General features: G+C 35.1%; 1 long non-coding RNA gene across 1 annotated transcript; it reads right to left on the bottom strand.

Moving 5' to 3' along the window:
- Nucleotides 1–10,797: 10,797 nt before the first annotated feature.
- LOC117318818 lies at nucleotides 10,798–13,007 on the bottom strand. The gene is made up of 2 exons (XR_004530466.1): nucleotides 12,398–13,007; nucleotides 10,798–11,861 (listed from the first exon to the last, which is right to left on the bottom strand). It is a non-coding gene; the product is annotated as an uncharacterized LOC117318818 (long non-coding RNA).
- Nucleotides 13,008–13,954: the final 947 nt, after the last annotated feature.

Genomic DNA, 13,954 nt, shown 5'->3' with positions numbered 1-13,954 from the left:
TCTTTTTATTGGTCGAAACTTAGATATTGAGCGATTTTGACAAAACATGCTCACACAGAGTTATCGCCCCTTACTACACTTCATTCCATCTGTGACATCCTTCAGGTGTCACCCTCTAGTAAAGAATGAAGTGCAGTAAGGAGGCGATAACGGAGTTATCGTTCCTTACGGAACGTAATGTATACACGGCTACTTCTGCCTATTTTGCCGGATATAGTCGCGATTTGAGGGCAAAGAAAACTGTCCGTAACTTCTTGATGAAACTTTCCACACTTGTAAAACTCGGTGTGATCTACGTCCTGAAATATTCGGTATATCTGGGAAAAATCTAGTTATGGAGATATTTGGGCCCAAACACGCCAAAATCGTCATTTTGACTAAGAAATTCTGTTTAAACCGCCCTCAAAATTCGAAAAAAAATCCAGAAATATATACAATGCACATATAAGTAGATAAATGTTTCCTGGAGAAAATCGTCTGTTTAGTTTTTCGATATCTTTATCAGTACGGTCACAATATTGTTTTGAAAATGGCCTATTTTTTCGACCTTCTCAGTATTTTTCCACTCGACAGGGGTATTTTGCTACAGCAGACGATCGCATGTTTTGATGACGTAACGCCCAACCTGAACTCGTCACGAAAGTTTGTTGTGAAAGCGCCGGTTGATTGAAGACCTCGGTGAGCTGGGTTCAGTTGTATTTTACTGTCACTGCCAGTTTATATTGCTATTTTTCAATATCAAAGGCAATGCTCCAGAATATAGATGCTTTGTCACGATCATTGTATGTCGCTTTTCACAAACATGCATGCGAAAAATCAACCCGGCGTTCAGAATGTCAAGCAAATTCCCAAAGCCTCGTAGGCCTAACGCTGACGGTAAGTAAACTTGTTTGTTAACGTTAATGTAAACAGACCACGGTAAATATGCACGAAGAATAGTTCCTGTTTATTTGATATTTACTGTAGTGATAGGCCTGCTTTGTCTCTGAATTTAATTGATTGATATTTCGATAGTCTGTGTATTTGTTTGTGACTAGCAGTAGCTTCGACTCTGTGATTGTTTACGTCTAAAAATAACAACGGGAATCTCCAGATTGAGGTGACAAATGTACACGGAACCGTGTTCTCTCGGACACTATCTCGTGAACGAACACACACACAAGCATACATGCCATACCTCCCGGCGTGAGACAAAATCTCCCTTATTTTCAAGTCATTTATTTCCTCCCGGCAGGAGAGCCAAAATTCCCGTATTTTGTAATTCCCTCCGGAATTTTTGCCGACGCCATTTTTGTTTACAATTCAGTCTTTTTCTCGCGAGATTTGGCTAAATTTAGCGATCACGTGATCCATCTGTTCACGTGATCACTCAATCAAAATGGCGCCTGTTTGACACGGCTTTCACACGAAGCTCTGGCTAGTGTAATGTTTGCGCTAGAATATCTATCACCATGAAATAAAGGCAAGTCGTTTACAAACAACTTTAACCCCCTTAGCTAACAGACTTGAATCATGGTTTGTTTTCTTTTAGGACCATACTTTGATGATGATAATTGATACAGAGTCTCAGTCTGGTCAGACGCAAAATCACACGTGTTTTTCATTTACCATGTGTATCGTTGATCAGTGATAGCAAGATGAAATCCGATATTTTCTTTTAGAAAACTATCAAAATTAGCACATCTGTTGGTCGTTACAAAGTGGTCAATCATGGTGTTTACAATGACTGTACAGTCCATGACAGAGACAATATACAAAATCTAGAATGAACGTGATAAGATTTACTGCAGTCTCCTAACATTAACATCTTCCGTTCTCATAATTTCATGTATACACTTGCACACTTGGAATATTTTTATATCTAAATGGTCCAACATAAGGTATCCCACAGGACATTTCATGGTGATTTTTACAACTGATGTGTTCCCTCAGAGTGGATCAAGCTTTCTATTTTTAAGAAAATCCAAACTGATAAATGAATAACTTGCTTGTCTTAATCTTTAGCTACATGTAATTATAATATACCCTTTTCAAATGATGTTATGCAATATGTATACAGCTGTGAAACTTTTTGTGTTGCATAAAAAAAGTCGGAAAAAAAATTCATATCATCAGAATCTGAATGTATACTTATTGCATTTTTTACCTTATACAACTTTTTGTTGTTTGCATATACAATATGATTAATATCTAAAATAAATACAAATATTCTTTATCACTTTCAAAATTAGTTAATTGCTAAAAAATTGAGTAAAAATGTTGATATTTATGTCGCGCACAAATCTCCCTTATTTTAGGCAAAATTCCCTTAAAATAATCATCAATCTCCCTTATTGGTCTCCCAAAAATATGGCATGTATGCACAAGACAACTACTTTGCAACTTCTCTGATATATGAATTACGTTGTGAAAGGAGAAATGAAATAAATTTTATTTTTTACCGATCATATTCTGACATAGACTTACTAGAGTCCCGCGGTTCAATGAACATTATAAAAATCATTACAAGCATATGTAGAACGCGGGCGACTTAAATATGGCTAAGATTTCATTTAATTTTCTAGAACTATTTAAATTGAACCACCTACACTGCGAGCTGGAAACTTCCTCACTACACTACAGCAGGCCTACATCATATGATAGACAAAGATATTGTCAATTATTATGATTGCATTAACTGATTAAGTTAAATTTAGTTAATTTTGGGTGGGAAAACATGTTATGTACAGTAGCTTTTTTAATATCTTGACTGAAAGTTCATTGCAACTTATTAGAAAAGGCATTATAAAAAAATTATTTGACAATATCAGTGTTACCAGAATTCAGCTCTCACAATTTTGCAAAATATTCTTCGAAATGTCACCTGCACACACAAAAATTAGTGGATTTTCAAATATCTTTGCCTCAAATACCATACCAACATATTTAAACCTTTCGCTCGCATACACCGAAGAAAACAATGTGCGAGAAATCTGTTCTGACAAATTTATGCTAAAATATTGTCAATTATTATGTTGAATTAAGTTAAATTAAGTTAATTTTGGTGTGAAAACATGTTATGTTATTTTTTTTGTAATATTTTGATTTAAAATTCATTTCAACTTATTATAAATGGTATTATAGAAAATTATTTGACAAAATCAGAGTAACCAGAATTCAACCATTACAATTTTACAATATTGTCTTCGAAATGTCATCTGCACACAGGAAAATTATTGGATTTTCAAATATCTTTGCCTCAAATACCATACCAACATATTTAAACCTTTCGCTCGCATGCACCGAGGGAAAACAATGTGCAAGAAATCTGTTCTGACAAATTGATGCTAAAATATTGTCAATTACTATATGTCGCATAAGTTAAATTAAAGTAATTTTGGGTGTGGAATCATATCATGTAATTTTTTGGTAATATTTTGATTTAAAACTCATTTCAACTTATTACAAAAGGTATTATAGAAAATTATCTGACAAAATCAGAGTTACTAGAATTCAACTATCACAATTTTACAAAATAGTCTTCAAAATGTCATCTGAACACAGGTAGAAATTAGTGAATTTTCAAATATCTTTGCCTCAAATACCATACCAACATATTTAAACCTTTCGCTCGCATGCACCGAAGAAAACAATGTGCGAGAAATCTGCTCTGACAAATTTATGCTAAAATATTGTGAATTATTATGTTGCATTAAGTTAAACTCATTACTCTGGGTATGGAAACATGTATTGTAATGTGTTTTTTTTTTCTCTTTTGAATTAAAATCAATTTCAACTTAATGCAAAAGGTATTTTAGAATATTACTTGACAAAATAAAAGAATTACCAATATTTATTTATCAATATTTTACAAAATATTCTTCAAAATGTCCGGTAAACACGGGTAAACATGAGTAAATACAGGTAAACATGAGTAAATTTTCGAATATTTTTACCTCTAATACCATACCAACATATTTCAACTTTTTGCTTACATATGAAAACAATATGCTCTTTATGGCATAAAAGAGGTAGTCACCAACTACTACATGGAGACCCCACCTCAAAATGACCCTGGCTGTTCACGGGGTGATATTCCCAGCTAACAACAAAACAAGCATAGTTAAGAGTAAGACATGTCATTTATTTTCAGTGCTATTTTTGTTGTGTCCTGGATGTCATGCGACAGGCCTCCTGCATATTGTTCAGTGATGTAGTCACCAACTACTACAAAATGACACTGATCATGACTTTGAACTTCAGGGAAATTCTCAAAATAACATCTTATTGAAATAATTTAGGCAAAAAAGAAAACCAAACAATTTTCCTTTTCTCATTTGTATTTTTGTTCCACTGGCAAACACCAAAAATTGGGATTTTCCTCACGCAAGTATGAATTATTAACTTTTCCTCCAAGATTGAAATTGGCGCGAGCTAATTCCTGTAAAATCATGAAAATTTACATCTGATTGAGTTAATCCTTATATTGTGAGGAAATTGATTGAATCCCTATATTGTGAGGAAATTGAGTTAATCCCTATATTGTGAGGAAATTGTTCCAAATTAAGATATTGTCCTGTTTTAATGATTTTTATACGCCCGACCCGACGTACATTATAATGTTATCATGTTGGCAGGTGGGCGGGCACATATGGTGTCCGGACCATAACTCTCGACCCAGGCTCTCCATACTTGACAAAAATACACATCTTAATGAGCCGGAGTGTCGCATACCAAAATCATGCCCCTTACCCCCCGCCCCGTATTTGTGGAGTTATTCCCCTTTGATGATTTTACTTGTCCGGACCATAACACCAATACTACTCGACCCAGGCTCTCCATACTTGACACAAATATACATCTTAATGAGCCGGAGTGTCGCATACCAAAATCATGTCCCTTACCCCCGGCCCCGTATTTGTGGAGTTATTCCCCTTTGATGATTTTACTTGTCCGGACCATAACACCAATACTACTTGACCCAGGCTCTCCATACTTGACACAAATATACATCTTGATGACTCGGAGTGTGGCATACCAAAATCATACCCCTTTGCCCCGTATTTGCGGAGTTATTCCCCTTTGATGATTTTACTTGTCCGGACCATAACTCCAATACTACTTTACCCAGGCTCTCCATACTTGACACAAATATACCTCTTGATGAGTCGGAGTGTTGCATACCAAAATAATGCCCCCTTTCCCCCATATTTGCGGAGTTATTCCCCTTTGATGATTTTACTTGTCCGGACCATAACTCCAATACTACTTTACCCAGGCTCTCCATACTTGACACAAATATACCTCTTGATGACTCGGAGTGTCGCATACCAAAATAATGCCCCATTTCCCCCATATTTGCGGAGTTATTCCCCTTTGATGATTTTACTTGTCCGGACCATAACTCCAGTACTACTTTACCCAGGCTAAATATTGCGCGGGCGTATGTTACGGCCCTCCAACGGGCCCTTGTTTATTTGTATGTACATCATGGGAAATCAGTCACTTTCGTAACCTGATTTTCTCTTTTTAACAAAATCGCCGCCATCAACTGAGCTCTGCTTGGTTCAAATTTAGATATTGTCCAATTTTGATGAAATTTGATATGTAGGAACATCATTGAACACCGGTCGCTCTCGTAGCCTCACTTTCACATTTAAACGAAACGGTCGCCAATTCCTGGCCTCTGATTGGTCAATATGTAGATAATGTTCAATTTCAATTGATTTGATATATGGGGGTATTAAGGGGATTGCGAATTCAACTTGATTGGTTTTGTTGCCTTTACGAACAACAGTCTTTTTATTGGTCGAAACTTAGATATTGAGCGATTTTGACAAAATATGCTCACACAGAGTTATCGCCCCTTACTACACTTCATTCCATCTGTGACATCCTTCAGGTGTCACCCTCTAGTAAAGAATGGAGTGTAGTAAGGGGCGATAACTCAGTTATCGTTCCTTACGGAACGAAATGAAGGTACGAGAGAATACACCGTTTTTGCCGGATATAATGGCGCTTTGAGGACGGTAAAACTGGCACATACAATTTTGATGGGCTTTTGAACCATTGTAAAACTCGGCTCCATCTAGGTCTGGATGTATCTGGTATCCCTGTGGAAATACGTATTGATGAGATATTTTGGGTCAAACATGCCAAAATCGTCATTTTGACTAAGAGGTTCTGTTTAAACCGCCCTCAAAATTCGAAAAAAAAATCCAGAAACAAATGCAATGCACATGTATATAGATAAATGTTTCCTGAAAAAAAACTGTCTGTTTCGTTTTTCGATATCTGTTACAGAACGGTCACAAGATTGTTTTGAAAATGGCCTAATTTTTCGACCTTCTCAGTATTTTTCCACTTGACAGGGATATTTTGCTATAAATAGCAGACGATCGAATGTTTTGATGACGTTTACAAACGCCCATCCTGAAGTCATCGGGTTTTGTCTCTGAAATGTAGATTCCCCGAGGAGTTCCGGATGTTATTACGCCATGACTTCACGCCGCTTACTCTTTCAACTCCAGGCTTTAGCTGCATTCAAAGTGAGTTGTATTACATTTTACCGTCAGGACCAGGACTTTTTAATATTCTCTCATTATAAAGGTGACATTGGAAGTTATAGCTGTTCTACTATAACCAAATGTGTTGCTTGACAGGATCAGAATGCATCGTACGTCAACCCAGACCAGCGTTCAAATAGTTTTCGATAACAAGCTTCGGTAGGCCTAAGTTACATGTCGTATATGTTGGCCTTCTGCAGTTCTCTAAATGTCATACGTGTTCATTAACGTTTTAGAGACAGGCGACGTTTAAATATGTAATATCTATTTTCTTTATTGTTTGTTTGTTTAACGAAATTACTGTTTCGTTAGTTGATGCATGTTGATGTTCAGCTGATTTTTTGTTTATGTCGAGTAGATCTAACAACGTTTCGAGAATCATATGACGGACATATTTTTATCTTACGATGACACACACTTTCGGGGACTACTGTACATGTACTTCAGTACACACTAACAGTATATTGAACAGTTTGTTTTCAATAGTAGACTAATTTCTCAATTGTTAGCCGCTTTTGAGAGATGAGCACGCAACGCGCTTTTTACCCCCCCCCCCCCCCCCCCCCCCCCCCCTTCGGTTGGTGTTTTGTAAAATTACTTGACTACTGTGATATCTAAGCGTGGCAAATTTGCACAAATATGCAACACTGTAAGGTTCGTCATTATTCTGATAACTTATTTTGCTTTGAAAATATAATATAAGGATGAATTTTGAAAGAAAAGAAATCTAATGTTAGACTGAATAGCCTCTTATTTATAAAATATCATACCATTGAATAATTCCCCGGTTAGCTCAGTAGGTCGAGACAAATTGTCCCACTGTGGAGGCTGGGGTTCAATTCCCCGCAGCGGAGCTTTTTTTTTTATAAATATACTTATTATAACTATATATATCTATATATTAAGAAAAGATATATAATTGCATGTGTGTTTATGCTCGGAATGTAAATTGTCTTTTAACACAAACAACAGTAAGGCTAAGCAGTAGTACAGTAGGCTAGAGATAGATTTAGTACTATCTTTTCGTAGCTCATTTGCTAATATAATTTTACAATAATTTCAATATCTTAAATCAGTGCATTGACGCAGAAAATAATTTGAGTTGCTCGTCAATTTGACGTTTCAAATTTTGACTAGCATTTGTGATGCATGTAAGTTGTACACTTTATTTTTTTTACAACAATTACGAAACAAGTTATATCAACTTTTATCAATCACGCTTGTTTGCCCGGTTGGAAGCGCGCGAGGGGTCTCACTGTGGGAGGAAACCGGAGTACCCGGAGAAAACTCATGTGGTCGGGCAAGTGTGTTACCACTGTGCCACCCGACCACCCGTGTAAGTTCTTTTGTTTTGTCCTATAGTTATGGTCAGTGACACTATTTGACCCCAAGGGGTTAATTACAAGTTGCCAAATTGGGTCCCTGGTGAATTCTCTAATTAACAACTTTACCTGAAGTGAAATTTACAACCTTGATATATTTGCTAAGAAACAGTATACAGTGTATACATTTCAATTGACTTATGAATATTGGTAGGACTGAACTGCAGCCATTCTCTCATAACAATCAACAAAATCTGTCTTTTTTTTCAAACAAAACTGATAAACATGGTTTTTTATAGAAGAAGACAATGACATATATCTACTTATATACATATTGTGACTGTAATAACTGTATGTTTAAAATGTTCTGAGTATAAAAGAAACACCGATATATATCTTAAATAAATTCTTGTAAAAACTCATTCAAATTAATGCTTTAAATTTTGAAATACAAAAGTGTAAAAGTCTCTGACCTCAGTGACCTGCCATTTATTGAGATGACTCTTAGGACAGGGTCAAATTATATCATCTTTTGCATAAATGAATAAATGAAGTAAAAATATATTGGCCTCAAATACTGTCCCATACAACATACTTAAACCTTTCATTTTCATGCACTTCAAAATGTCATTGAACACAGGTAGCAATAAGTAAATTTTGAAATATCTTGGCTTTGATACCATACCAACATATTTCAATCTTTCGCTTACATATACCAAAGAAATAAAATGGGCAAGAAACCAATTCTGACAAATTTATATTAAAAGTTTTTGAACTATTGTGTATTAATTGTGTCGCACAAAGTTAAATTCAATTTAATTTGGGGTGGGTAACCATGTAAAATTATGTTCAGTTGAATATTTTTTTATCTTTTGAATTTAAACTTATTTCAACTTATTGCTATAAAGGTATTATTGAAAAATATTTGACAAATTCAAACAATGACCAGGATTTAATGGTAACAATTCTGCAAATAGTGTTCTTTGAGGTGTCATCTGCGTACATTTTAAATTCAGAAACACAGGGACTAGTGTAAATAGTTTATATGGTTCTATTTTTAGGTCCACACCGCCATAGGCAAATATTTACATCTATTTACATTTAATATTGTAAGTGTAACGAAAACCGAACAGGATTGCTCACTTCCCGAATACATAAGGTTAAATACTGAGAAACAATATACACTATTTATTTACAACAATAATTACACAATAAATGGTCACTCTCACATTCAACTGGTTCTCTCTCCCTCTCTCTATATATCTCAATAACCTAAGTATTATGAATAATTTATACAAATGCTTATTTACATTTTTTTTGAAATAGTAAATTCAGTCTTTCGAATGGGCCTTCTCTGGCGAATCCAATACATGGGCCAATATGGGTTTATGTAGAGACCAGTCACAATCAGTAGCATGTACATTATAGGTCACACAGACCAGTCACAATCAGTAGCATGTAGGTCACACAGACCAGTCACAATCAGTAACATGTAGGTCACACAGACCAGTCACAATCAGTAACATGTAGGTCACACAGACCAGTCACAATCAGTAACATGTAGGTCACACAGACCAGTCACAATCAGTAGCATGCAGGTCACACAGACCAGTCACAATCAGTAACATGTAGGTCACACAGACCAGTCACAATCAGTAACATGTAGGTCACACAGACCAGTCACAATCAGTAACATGTAGGTTACACAGACCAGTCACAATCAGTATCATGTAGGTCACACAGACCAGTCACAATCAGTAACATGTAGGTCACACGGCCCAGTCACAATCAGTAACATGTAGGTTACACAGACCAGACACAATCAATAACATGTAGGTCACACAGACCAGTCACAATCAGTAACATGTAGGTCACACAGACCAGTCACAATCAGTAGCATGTAGGTCACACAGACCAGACACAATCAGTAACATGTAGGTTACACAGACCAGTCACAATCAGTAACATGTAGGTCATACAGACCAGCAAGTAGCATGTAGGTCACACGGATCAGACATTATGTACATAATCAGGTATGGGTCACACAGACCAGTCACTTCAAGTAACATACTGGTTTATTTCAAAAGGACACCGACGAAACTTTGTACTGCCTGGGACCATCTTTATTATGGTCTCCTGTCTTTACGACGCTTGCCCATAGTTGGTTATTTGTTGGGAATCGGTTGATTTTTTGTGATCGATCATCACTTGTGTGTAACCAATCAATGATCGATTAAAATCGATTAATTTCCAAATGTATTTTTTGTATAAATTTATGTCTCAATATTTTGTGAAATGCTTTCAACAACAATTTCAGTAACTGATAAACTCTTATACCTATGTATACTATTTTTATACCTACATGTATACTATCTTCCTGTGTGTTTATTTGTTTATTACATGGATAAAAATGAACCAAAATTGTTTTTTTTTAATAACTTTATTCAACACGTAAAAAAACAACAAAAGGATTGTTTATTGGAGTATTTAGCTTATTGAAATTTTTTGCACGGGCTGTAAAATGCTTTAATCCATCCGTTATCGAAAGTCTAATATACTTTGAAAACAAAAGTAGAAAACAAAAGTAGAAAACAAAAGTAGAACTGTGACTTACCATTAAAGGAATACGACTTTCTGCACATTTTACAAATAGTTTTCGTCGTATTTAAAGTATCAGTACTCAACGGACCTTCTGCTTCTTGCACTGCATGAAATAGTGAGTTTAATTAGGAAGGAAACCTGAACTAAACTCAATTAAACCAGTCGTTTAATAGGGTTTCATTCCAAATTAAATTCCCCTAAACTTGAAGTTTAAGTCTAGTTTTGTAGCCGTTTTCGATCTTGGTAAACTCCGCCATTTAATGACGTTTTGTTGACCTCTTAAACTGCAAGTAAACGTCAGATTTTAGAATAAAGTAAACCACGCAAAATTCTCGTAAACTCAATTTTTATTTCAGGAAACTCAATGTAAATTTCAGTAAACCTAATGTAAATTCCAGCAAACTCGCTGTAAATTCCACTAAACTCAACGTAAATTCCAGGAAACTCAATGCAAATTTCAGTAAACCACATGTAAATTCCAGCAAACTCGCTGTAAATTCCACTAAACTCAATGTAAATTCCAGGAAACTCAATGTAAATTTCAGTAAACCTAATGTAAATTCCAGCAAACTCGCGGTAAATTCCACTAAACTCAACGTAAATTCCAGGAAACTCAATGTAAATTTCAGTAAACCTAATGTAAATTCCAGCAAACTCGCTGTAAATTCCACTAAACTCAATGTAAATTCCAGGAAAATCAATGTAAATTTCAGTAAACCTAATGTAAATTCCAGCAAACTCGCTGTAAATTCCACTAAACTCAACGTAAATTCCAGGAAACTCAATGTAAATTTCAGTAAACCTAATGTAAATTCCAGTAAACTCGCTGTAAATTCCACTAAACTCGCTGTAAATTCCAGGAACCTCAATGTAAATTTCAGTAAACCTAATGTAAATTCCAGCAAACTCGCTGTAAATTTCGATACACTCCCTATAATGTCTAGTAAATTCAATGCAAATTCCAGTAAACTCAATGTAAGTTCCACTAAACTCAACGTAAATTCCAGTAAACTCAATGTAAATTCCAGTAAACTCAATGCAAATTTAATCTTGCCATTAAGTTTATCTCTTTAAACTAGACACTCAATTTTCTTGCTATACCATTCCGTTACTGTTTTATTGTCAATCTCAAGTAATCGTATTAATCCGGACATTTTCTGCTGGACACTTCTGTCGTTTATACTGTTGTCTTTTAGAACTTTTCAGTTTTTTGCCTAGTTCCGTAATGATCTTATCTATTTCATCGCTCCTTCGTGGTAGGACATTGATATTGGAAAGGCTGTCTTTGTCTGATTCGTCCTCATATTCTGAAGACATCATTTCTACTTTCTAATTTGTCCCCTTCGTTCTATGATGCCTACTTCAAGCAAGCAGCTTCCCTTGTTGTGAGTTTCTGAAATAAAGGAATAAACTTGTATAAACTTTAACCGTCACCAATATATGTAATGCATTGCTGTATTAATATAAATATGCATATGCGATATCAATTATTATTCAGATATATCCTCTTTCTTTTAACTTATCAAACTTGAAGTACAAAAACAAGCTCTCAATTTTCAAATAAAACAAACATGTTATTACAATTACTAAAACACTACTAATTCAGGAGACACGGAATTGTATTCTACAGGGATCAAACAGCCAATAGAAGGCATACATAACGGTTACTAGTTGAAAGTGAAATCGATATCAAATAACAGACTGGTTAATTAACTTATCAGCGTGTTTCTGTCATTTATTCCATGCAATACCTGTATTTATATACTGAGTATATATTCTCTAGTTTCATTGGTTAAATTATTTTTTTTAAGTTTTTCTATAAACTGAATGTTAAACCAAATGTAGGTCGTTGACCACACGGTTTTATTGACTTCAGACTAATTATCTATAGTACATGTATACTGGTAATGTTTACACTAGTACACTTACATCAGGCGTAATCCGATCCGGCGTTGCCTTCCTGCTGCTGCTTTGTCCACTCCCTGGCGCGCTGCTTGACCTGTGTCCAATATGAGTGCGCACATATACATGTGTGGATCTCGATGAAGATCCTGCCGGAGTTTTATTGTTTATATCTACTGTACCATTTTTGTAAGTCTGCGATTTCGTATTTCATTTACTCGAATCCTTTCGGAGAGACCTGGACTACGGTAAGACGTTGTCATATATTTAAATCTCGACGATTGATTGGCGGCACGTACATCTCCTCATCTTCCGATAAACTATCCACAACATGATCATGAGAAAAATCACTTTTTCCTCAAATTCGGCGGAAAATAAATCGGTTCGTCGACCCAGATAGAAACGATGGATTATCCGACATACTTGAAGGTTTTTCACCTATTATAATCTCACATAGTCACACCAGTTTGTAGTATTTCAATTGACTGACCACTTGTGTGTATAATCTAGGCAATGTTTAACTGTACACATATGTAACCGCCGGAAGTAGAAGAAAGCCGCCAAAACTTTATATTAATTTACAGTTTTGATTTATTATCTAAATAAGTAATGAGAAACTTATTCAATTTTAAGTAAAGATAATTGAAGTACATGTTTTTGAATTGATGAACGTTAAATTATAGTTATTTTGTAAATGTTGACATTACGTTACAAATACGCGCCTGGCTCGTATAGGTGGGATATATAAGGGAGGGGAGGGGAGGGGGAGAGAAGAGGGATTCAGCTGTCATTTGTAAATTAGAGAAATTGATGTAAGGAGTGAATCCCAATTAATGTCTGTACAAAGAATTCTTTGCAGTGTGTGTTAATGCATATGATCAAGTTAGAAACAAAGTCCTTTTCATTTGTCCTTTTGGAAGAATTTTAAATATTTATACACGGAAGGTTGTAATAAAGTTATTTTCGTTGAATTTATCTTTTACTTTATAATAACAAGTCATGCAGACATAGGGCATGGTATCCTTTGTTGAAAGACGTGTTTTGTCACACGAAGAAAATATGTTGACGTGTTTTGTCACCTTGTGAAAATATGTTGTTTTTTACGACGTGTTTCGTCATTTAGTGAAAATATGTTGACGTGTTGTGTCTTGTGTGAAAATATGTTCATAAACTTAGGATTGTACCATGAATGGAGTTTACTTGGCATTTACTGGTGCTTAAATCTGGAGTTTACAAAAATATAAAACTTTTCGTAAATCTAGAATTTAATTTTCATTAAACCAATATAAAACTTAAACTTTAAAAGTTTAATGAGGTTTACTGAAAATAACTATTTCATTAAACGCGGGTTTTCATGCAGTGTTGTTTTCATTAAAAAACAAAATGTTTCCATAGAACAGACCATGTGCGTTTACCGTGAAGAAAGATCGTATACGTTAACATTGCTTACATAGCTAGTCGCTTATGTTATCACAAAAGAAATATTAGTCATCGGTACGTTTGCATTCCCTGTATTTTTACTACACTGTACAAGTTAATGTGACGCTCGATTTTGTATGATACAAGAATAACCATTTCCCGCAA

The sequence above is a fragment of the Pecten maximus genome, unplaced genomic scaffold (genome assembly GCF_902652985.1).
Source record: "Pecten maximus unplaced genomic scaffold, xPecMax1.1, whole genome shotgun sequence".
NCBI classification, from domain to species: domain Eukaryota; kingdom Metazoa; phylum Mollusca; class Bivalvia; order Pectinida; family Pectinidae; genus Pecten; species Pecten maximus.
This window is presented reverse-complemented; position numbering and strand designations above follow the sequence as displayed.